Source organism: Silene latifolia, chromosome 7 (genome assembly GCF_048544455.1).
Source record: "Silene latifolia isolate original U9 population chromosome 7, ASM4854445v1, whole genome shotgun sequence".
Classification (NCBI taxonomy): Eukaryota; Viridiplantae; Streptophyta; class Magnoliopsida; order Caryophyllales; family Caryophyllaceae; genus Silene; species Silene latifolia.
Genome location: NC_133532.1, coordinates 90,409,788 through 90,419,530, shown reverse-complemented (window position 1 = coordinate 90,419,530; position 9,743 = coordinate 90,409,788). Strand labels below are relative to the sequence as shown.

Here is a 9,743-nt window from a genome sequence, read left to right as displayed (position 1 = left end):
TCTTTTCGAGTTGCGAGTATTTGCACTCATATTCCAAGAACTTCTTACTTAGATAGTAAATAGCTCTTTCTTCACTTCCCTGATTTGAGCCAAAGATAGCACCCATGGCGGTTTCGATTCGTGAGATATAAACCAAGAGGTTGATCTCGTTGTGGTGGCATGAGCACTGGTGGTTTAGCCAATATCTCCTTGATTCGGTCAAACGCCTTTTGACAATCATCATCCCACGTGGTGTGGTCTGTTTTCTTGAGTTTCTTGAAGATAGGCTCGCAAATCATGGTAAGCTTTGATATGAATCGACTTATGTATTGTACCTTTCCCAGGAATCCCCTGACTTCTTTTTCTGTTTGAGGTTGTGGCATTTCGATCAGAGCTTTGATTTTTGAGGGATCTATTTCTATACCGCGTTGGCTAACGACATATCCTAGGAGTTTTCCGGATGTTACCCCGAATGTGCATTTCTGAGGATTAAGTCTCATGTTGTACTTTCGTAGCCTTGCGAAGAACTTGCGAAGATTTGCAATATGTCCCTCTCTTTTCTTGGATTTGACGATCATGTCATCTACATATACCTCAACTTCTTTGTGCATCATGTCATGTAGGAGTGTAGTTGCGGTGCGTTGGTATGTAGCTCCGGCGTTGATCAATCCGAATGGCATTACTGTATAGCAATATGTTCCCCATTGGGTGACGAAAGCGGTCTTGTGCATATCTTCCATGGCCATCTTGATTTGGTTATAACCCGCATACCCATCCATGAAGGATAGTAATGCGTGGTCTGCAGTATTGTCCACCAATATGTCAATGTGAGGTAGAGGGAAATCATCTTTCGGACTTGCTTTGTTCAAGTCCCTGAAGTCAACACAAACACGGATTCTCCCATCCTTTTTGGGTACGGGTACTATGTTGGCTACCCAGTCAGAGTACTCGGAAACTTTGATGAACCCGGCTTTGAATTGCTTATCAACTTCTTCCTTAATCTTTAGAGCCCATTCTGTTCTCATTCGTCGAAGTTTCTGTTTCATAGGTTTGAAACCCGGCTTAATCGGAATCCTATGTTCGGCGATATCCCTGTCGATCCCTGGCATGTCTTTGTAGGACCAAGCGAAAACGTCTTTGAATTCATTTAGGAGGTCTATGAAATCGGCCCTTTCGGTAGAGCTCAAGGTAGTCCCTATACTAAGTTCTTTGGGTTCTAATTCGGTTCCTACGTTGATGGGTTCGGTATCCTCTATTACTGGTCCTCCTTCCCCTTTCTGTAATATTTCTTTGGCTACGTAGGGAGGTATTTCGGTCAAGTCTGGGTCTTGGTCATCCTCAGTATCATCATAAACAGAATTGCACTCGAAAGAACACAGAGAGTAAGCGTAACCCTGATTTATTCATATTAAGATTTGAGTAAAGTTGAAACAAAGAAGCCAACCGATCCATGGTCAGTGGCGGCAAAGGAACAGTAATTGGGGCATTCCCCGAACTACCGTGACTACTCGATGCTAGGCTAGGAGAAACGAAGGGAGTGGGGATGACGACAGGAGTAGACTCTCTAATGACTTCTCTAGACTCCGACTCTGACTCCGACTCCGACTCCGACTCGAACTCGTCGTCTTCTGGTTCTCCTTTGAACATCTCTCCTTCTCCAGTAGTGAGCTTGAAGAGTCTTCCTTGGTTGTTGGTCCATTTGATAGATTTTCTCCATCCTTTCTGCTGCTTTGTGTCGATTTCTGTGATCAACGCGGTGGGGTTGAAGCGATCGTCCTGAAGTATCATAGTAATGATCTCATCCTGCGCGGCCCTAATGAATCGGTCTTCTCCAAATAATAGGCTAACAGCTTGTTCGTCGAAGCAAGGTGCTTGACGAGTTTTGACGGTAGGAACCGTTTCTGGAGGAATGAAGTAGCAATCGTGAAAGATCTCGATTCCGGCTAACTTCCTCTCAAGATAATGCCAAGGCTCGGGAAATCCATGGAAGAGTTCTGAACTTCCTTCTTGAACGAAGTATCCATTTGAAGTTGGGAGATATGGCCTCATTTGGACTCCCACGTACTTGCGATTTTGGACTTGAGCGAGCATTTCGAGAACTTCTTCAGTTGTGGGTTTGTATCCTAGTCCAAGTGGTATCCTTGTCGAGTTGCCTTTCTTGTATGGTGCGAAGGTGTTCTTCCGAATTGGGTTCAAAGGCATTCCAGGGAAGTATCCCTGAGACTTGAGCATGTGGTTGACCACCAAGTTGGAGTAGGGATTATAGTATAAGGGTGCCAACTCACTTTCTATGACGTTCACACTTTGGAAGCCCCCAAGTTCGTATATGGGATCCGCAAGGACTTGATTGTTTGATTGCTTCTCAATTATTGCCTTGATGGGTGACGAGGTGATCGTCACAACTTTGCCATTTAGTGGGATCTTGATCTTTTGGTGAAGGGTGGATGTTACCGCTTTGAAAGCGTGAATCCAAGGCCTTTGTGACACCCTCATTTATTGCGGAAAAGTAAACACGTAATTCTACAGAAAAACTGACAGGATATGTTTGTAATTGGTTCAACTAATTAAAACCTGTCATTTTTAAAACTTTTCTAAACCATTCACAAACATTTCCAGAAGGAGGATGCCAACACCTGCAAATGCTAACAGACTAATTTACATAACTATGCTAAAGCTGCGAGAATAAAGTGATACAAACCAAAGAAAAAGAGGGAGACATATGTCCCTAAAATGTATGTGACACAAAAAGGGGTTAAGGGTCACAATGAAATAAAACCAGTCTAGGTCCCAAGGTTACTTTGCTCGCTAGCTCGTCCATGTATCCCATATATGCATCACCTACCTGTCATTCGCATTTTATACAAATACGAAAGCCACAGTCAGTGGGGAGTAACTCCGAGTTCTCCCAGCCACGAAATGTCATAATTAATATAACATGTAAACATAAGAATATGAATACGAATCACACAATGCCTTAGCATACAGATGCTAGACAATCGTGCTTATCATGTGAACAACAATATAACAACACATAGTCCTAGCATGTGAAAACTAGACCGACTCATACTACACTATCATGTGAATCACATAACATCCAGGAATCCAAACTCTATCAACCATAGCCGGCTTGCATCTCACCTTCTATGATTCATAGAATCACCATACAAGAAAGGGCAATATATCAAAAACAGGCATAAGTTCTTAGCACCGTCAATAGTCACTTTGTAACTCGAGTCTATACCACGAGGTAGGGAAGGTAATCGAACTGGTATCTTGGCTCAGCGGTTACTATTAAGAAAACATGGCCAAGAGACAACACAACCCTAGCCTAAAATCTGCGCAGACCTAGACATGCGGATACACACCACCGCACCCAAGACCCACAACTTTTTTTTAAAACAAAGTGAAGTGAGTACCCTAAGGACACCACCGAAGGGTTGGCTAGTAATTTTCGACCCCATACTATCAAAATAAGTACCGAGGTCATGCCCCAACTTGGATAAACATCCACTAGTCAGGAACACAAAGGCTATCAAGCGGTGAACATATACTCGTCAGAGACTATAAAGACCTATCTATGATGAAGGCCGAAATACTCACCTAGGACCTAGTCGCCTAGTCCCAGCCTTGAATACTTTAGCCCACACCACACAAGACTCACCACACAAGTCAAGTAAGACACCCACTTAACCTTAAGAGGGCAAAAAGTCCTACTTACCAACCTAAATGCTAACATTCTATCATGTGAAAGGCTATATAAATGTCTATTTACAAAGATACAATCCAACAGTTCCTCAATAAGAATTCAATACTAACTTCCAATTCTAGCAATTTTAACAATATTAAAGGCTTTAGGGGAATCTAGGGCCATTACTACAAAATAAGAAGCTATTTAAATTCAACTAACTAAATAAGAAGCTATTTAAATTCAACTAATTACACACGTGAGATAGAGATATAATAAATGGCCTAAAACAAGAAAAAGGCCGATTATCTAATTCATATAAAATTTCATCCAACCGAATTTTTACCATGCACTGACCACTGCGACAGTGCGGGTCAAATTGCGGTGACCAATCACTCAATTAATCGACATCGCATCGTCAAAGGGACTAAGGCTCAGTTTTCGGCACAATCAACAAAACATTACAATTATCGCTATAAAATTCATTTGAGCCTATTAATTACAATTTCATTTTGTAAACTATCCTAACATGTGATAACTATTAATATGAGCACAATTTTACCATCCTTATTATCTTTACTACTAACATTATTCATTCACCTAAACACTTATCAAACAACAGGCACACATTAACTACTAATGTGACATTAATTCGTCGAGTAACTCGGAATAGTTACCTTACGCTAGCAAAGAGACAAGTAAAAACTTGAGAAAGCTTCTAAAACCCCAAATTACTCTTCATCTTCAACCACATATGAGTCACCTAAAATAATTATGTGAAAGGACGATATTAACGAATTATCGTTATATAAAATATAAGACGGAAATTAATTTAATTATATATTAAATAAACCAAACTAGCGTCAAAACAATTTATAGATACGGCCCAAACTCGCGACTTAGCCAGGCCACTGCCTAGGCCACGGCCAGGCCACTGCCTAGGCCACGGCCAGCTGCTGCTAGGCTACAACAGGCCAACCTTATAAAAGTCACTCTCGTCCCAAAAATTAATTCAATCTCAACTCTCTACCCCATCTCTCTCATTACTCCGTCCTATAATATAATACTCCATAGTAACCAGATTTCCATCTCAATTTCAATATCGATATTGTCAAATATTCCATTAAAGGAATTGCTCAACATTTAGAGTATAACTCCAAGCTACTCACCCACATGTCAAGGACAGAGGAAAAGACAATTTGATAACAATACCAAACAAAAAGCCAACTTTCGATATCCCATGCTCAATGATCTCGGTAACAATTCCAAATAATAATATAATGTAGATTAGTAATTTCTTATTGCAAAATTCATAACCCACGTAGCTAAGAAGAACAATCACCATTAACTTTTTCCAATTCATGATTTGTACTAAACAATCCAGCCGTGTATTACCCTTCACAATCCAGTTTCATCTTAAAAACCACCTTATGACACCATTAGCCATATAATATGTCAAATTCAAGTACTAATAATCAAACCTCATGGCTGCTCTCATCATTATAAATATCAATTTGCTACTACACGAGTACACGGCCTCAAAATAGTTACCTTAAACGCTCCTTATTCTTCGAATAAATGGTCCACAAGGCACGGGCCTCACCCCGGGTCTTCGAATCCTTCATAAAAGGGCAAGAAAACGGAATAAAGAAGCTAAAAGACGACACTTTTATAAGACGGCGAAAGACGAAACCACTACAAAAAGAAGACTTTCTTACCTTAAAAGGAGGAGGAAGGAAAGGGGAAGAGAATGGTACAAAAATTATCGAATTTGGTTGAGAATGGAGGCGGGATCTGAGGTTTTTATGTCACAAAAATGGAGTTGGACGGAGCTGTGTTTGTGTTGTTGATGCTGAGTCGTTGTGCAGGAAATAAGAAAAGAAGAGGAAAGAAGGGGAAGTGGGGGGGGGGGTCACGCACTCACGCCTAAAAAAACAACAATAATAAATAATAATAATAATAATAATAATAATAATAATAATAGTAATAATAGAGATAAGGTGAGCGAGTAGGTGTAGTAGGGATCAGATTGGTCCGAATAAATTAGCCTCATATATGAAAAGGTGACGGTCTAAAGTTAGACGGAAATTGAGACGGGAATTATTATTATTACGATCATTATTATCGTCACTATTATTGTCCGACCAAAAATACGTATACATTTATTTTTATATAAATTATGCCTTAAAGATATAATTAAATCGTACGTATTTTTATATAAACGAGCTTTTATGTAATACGTTTATAAAGTGTTTGACATAAAATTAATTAAATAGAATAATTCAAAAATATACAATAAAGTGGTTAAACGGTTTAATAAATTTTAAATGTCAAAATGAGAAATTTACGGGTGTTACACCTTCCCAGAAGTATGTTGAATGAAGCTTCGATATCCACTATTTGGAAGTTAACTTTTCGTTCGATTGGCCCCGTGGCTATGGTTAGGCTAGCAAGTCCAACTACTTTTCGTCGTGTACCGTCATATGCGCGTACACCTTGATTGGTGGGAGTCCAATCCGACTCCTTCATGCCTAGCTTGTATGTCGTTTTGAGGGGTATGACGTTGACCGCGGAGCCATCATCTACCAAAGTCATTGGCACATTCTTTTTTAGACAAATGACAGGGATGTATAGAGCAAGGTTGTGACTAGCACCAAAAGGTGGCAAGTCTTCATCTGAGAAAGTAATAGGATTACTTAACCTCGGTGATTCTTGGAAGACCAAGTTGACTACATCTTCGGGAGTAGAGTTATGCGCTACATTCAATTTGGCCAAAGCTTGCAGTAAAGCTTGGCGATGCGGAAATGAGCTTGCCACTAGTTGCCGACCGAAAGATCGGCCTTGGTTTTTCGTAATTGCTTGAGCAAATGATCAGTGGGGTCGTCTTCGTTGTCATTTGGTGTGATGACGTTGGTTGGACTGTTTTGAGTAGTGCTTTGATATGGGCGACCCGAACGAGTTAGGTGATCCACATCTTGGTCTTCACCATTTTGGACTATCTCTTTGACTAAGGAGTTTTCAATGAGGTATTCGTCTTCATCGTCATCGGCCCAAACCCCATTGATTGCAGCTAGTTCCTTCATTCTCATGATATCACTTTCTAGTTGTATGATTTGATCAACTAGTTTATCAACCACGGCGACTACTTCTTGCATAGTAGCATTTTGAGAGAAGATCAATGGTACACGTTCTTTAGGCGTTGCATTGGGATCGCGTAAGGTCGTTACCATGTTTTCTAGTTCCCACACTTGTCTATCTACACTCCTTGCCCATGCGATGAAGTCGGAAATGGTAGGGGAGATGGTAGAGTAGAGCCTTTCTTTCTCAATTGCATGAATTTCATTTTCGGTGGGAGAAATAAGGTGCGAGCAATCTAGGGTAGATTCGTCACTTGTAATCACTAGAACTCCAAGAGGATTCTGAGTGTTGTTGGGCTTACCTCCTGGTGGAATTGGAAGTCGACCATCTTCGATCATATCTTGAAGCACGTGTTTCAACTTGTAGCATTTTTTTCGTGTTGTGCCCTTTGCCCCTATGGTATTCGCAGAGGAGTTTTCATCCCAGAATTTGGACTTCTTTTCAGGTTCGGGAGTAGGTCCAATGGGTTGGAGTTTACCTTGCTTCATTAGTCTTTTTAGAGCGTTGGAGTACGTATCCCCAAGGTTTGTGAACTTCCTTGGTGGGCTAGTTTTCTTGGATGGCTCGAGAAGGTTAACTTCGTCGGTCTTGCTAGTAGAGCCGTATGAACGACTCGTGGACCCTTGATATCCTCGACCTACCATTTTGGACAAGAGTCCTTTACGGATGTCATCTTCGATTCGTGTCCCTAGTACAGTTAAGTCCTTGAAGGTCTTGATGTTTTGATATCTCAAATGGTTGGCATATATGGGTTTGAGATTATCCACGAACTTTTCCACGAGGGTGGCCTCATCCGGGCGTTCAACTAATTGAGTACTAGTCTTCCTCCACCTACTTAGGAAGTCGGTGAATCCTTCTTTGTCATTTTGGGTAAGAACCTCTAGAGTACGCATGTTGACTTGGATCTCGGCATTATCCGCGTATTGTTTCGAGAAATCGATCGCGGCGTCTTCCCAAGTAGCGACCTTTTTGTGATCTAAAGTGTAGAACCATTGCTTTGGGATGGTGTCAAGAGATGAAGGAAAGATCCTTAAGAACATCTCGGGTTTGATGCCTTTGATAGACATGTAGTCCTTGAAGGCGCGGATGTGGTTCAAAGGGTTCTCATGTCCTTTAAACTTAGGGATATCCGTCATGCTAAAGTTAGTGGGCAATTTGTAATTGACGGCTTCATATTTGCGATTGTTTTCCCTATAAATGTCATCCCCCTTAAGGTACATCAATTGCTCCTCTAGGTATTGGAGTCTTTTCTCAGCTGTGGTTGTTCCTAGGACAGGATTCTCATCTTTAGACTCGTCATCGGAAAATTGTAGTACTCCACCTTTAGGGGGAGGCAGCTTTCCCTCTACATCAAAGATACGGCCTTCGATAAGTTCAAGGCGGTCACAGGTTTGTTCTTGAGTGATTTGCATTTGGGTTATCGCGGCCAGGATTCGATCATTACTTTCTTGAATTTGCTGGAGGTTCGTTTCACCACTTGACCCAGGCATCTTTGGAAACTGGATAAGAGATCGACGACGAATCAAAACACGATCGACCATTCTATCACGCTTGCTAAAAGAGAAAATATTTGACTCATGAAGTGGGTGTGTGCCACTTGTGTTGAGTGAGTTTTGAAGAAAGACAAGGTCTTTGAAAATGTGTGTCCTAGTCAACTGTAGTGTAGTTGTAGGAGTGGACTCGAAGTGAGGTTTTGAAATGGGCTTGTGGCCCGAATTTTGACTTGACAAACGGACAGAGTTTTGACCGGATTTTGCGCTAATTAAAGGCCTACTTTTTCGAAATTTTTGTTTTGAAAATGAAGATTTTGAATTTTTGAAAATTCGTCATGGTTTTGTTTTAGAAGTGGTGATCACGTAGGGTTTACACATTTATACAAGCATTATAACGGGATGCTGAGTGCATTTAAAAGGGTTTTGGTTTAAAGGGTGGGTTGCCATACCGAACCATCAAACCCGAAGTCTGTGGAGAGGCTCGTGCCAAACAAGAGTAAGGCCGATTCCTAGTCCATTTCCTCAAGTAGTGAAGGCCCTTGATACAAACAAGAGTAAGCATTATGGTATGGATGACGTCAATCGATATCCATCCTTGGGCCCAAATAAGAATTAGGACCGTTTAGACGGGACGATTGGTCGAATGGGTTGGGTTGGGCCTAGGAAGGCCGAATGAAACGGTCTAGGAAGACCGAGTTATGAAAACCGACAATTGTCTTGTACAAACTATTCCCTAACCTTGTTCAAGTTTTACCCTTGCTACACGTAAGTGTATATCCCCAGCGGAGTCGCCAAACTGTGGACAGCGGGCCGCCCACGGGGGCGCTTGGTGAGAAACGAGGGACAAGCGTTTGCATTTTGTATGGAGTCGCCACCAATTTTTATGGGAAATTGGAACCGTTCGAATACCTCGTGTCATGTCAAGACACAAAGTAGTGACATGAACACTAAGCAATCGTTACCCTTAGCATTCTATGTCTAGAATGACTCTCGTGGATGCCAATGAACACGGGTGCTCACGGAGATCTGGAGTAAGGGGTGAGGGTACGTATTAGGAAGCTCTTTTGATCGAACACCTAATCCCGCCCGCCTCGATAGCGGCCTCTACTAATGATTAGGGAAGTTATTCGTACTCGATATACCGTCGGCTATATGCATGCAATGCAACATCCATAGATTAATCCTAGCATGTGAGAATTAGACTAAGTCGGTTGACACGTAATTAGCAAACAATTGGGGTCGAAGTAGGAATTAATACTCAATTTACATGTGAAAACATACAAACGAAAGAAATACAATAAACATAAATTACAATAATGGAAATTACAATAATTACAATGGGAAAGGCGATTTATGTCGAAAATACCTCTAAAACGGATGATTTGAGAAAAAGAAATAAAAGAAAGAAAGAATAAAATTAACGAACAGGAATTAGTGATATTACGGAT

The 9,743-nt window shown here is 41.1% G+C and overlaps 1 long non-coding RNA gene across 1 annotated transcript; it reads right to left on the bottom strand.

Moving 5' to 3' along the window:
- Window positions 1-2,521: 2,521 nt before the first annotated feature.
- On the bottom strand, window positions 2,522-5,553 carry LOC141591173 (uncharacterized). Its single transcript, XR_012520710.1, has 4 exons — window positions 5,383-5,553; window positions 5,216-5,283; window positions 4,342-4,427; window positions 2,522-2,821 (listed from the first exon to the last, which is right to left on the bottom strand). It is a non-coding gene; the product is annotated as an uncharacterized LOC141591173 (long non-coding RNA).
- Between the last annotated feature and the right edge of the window lie 4,190 nt (window positions 5,554-9,743).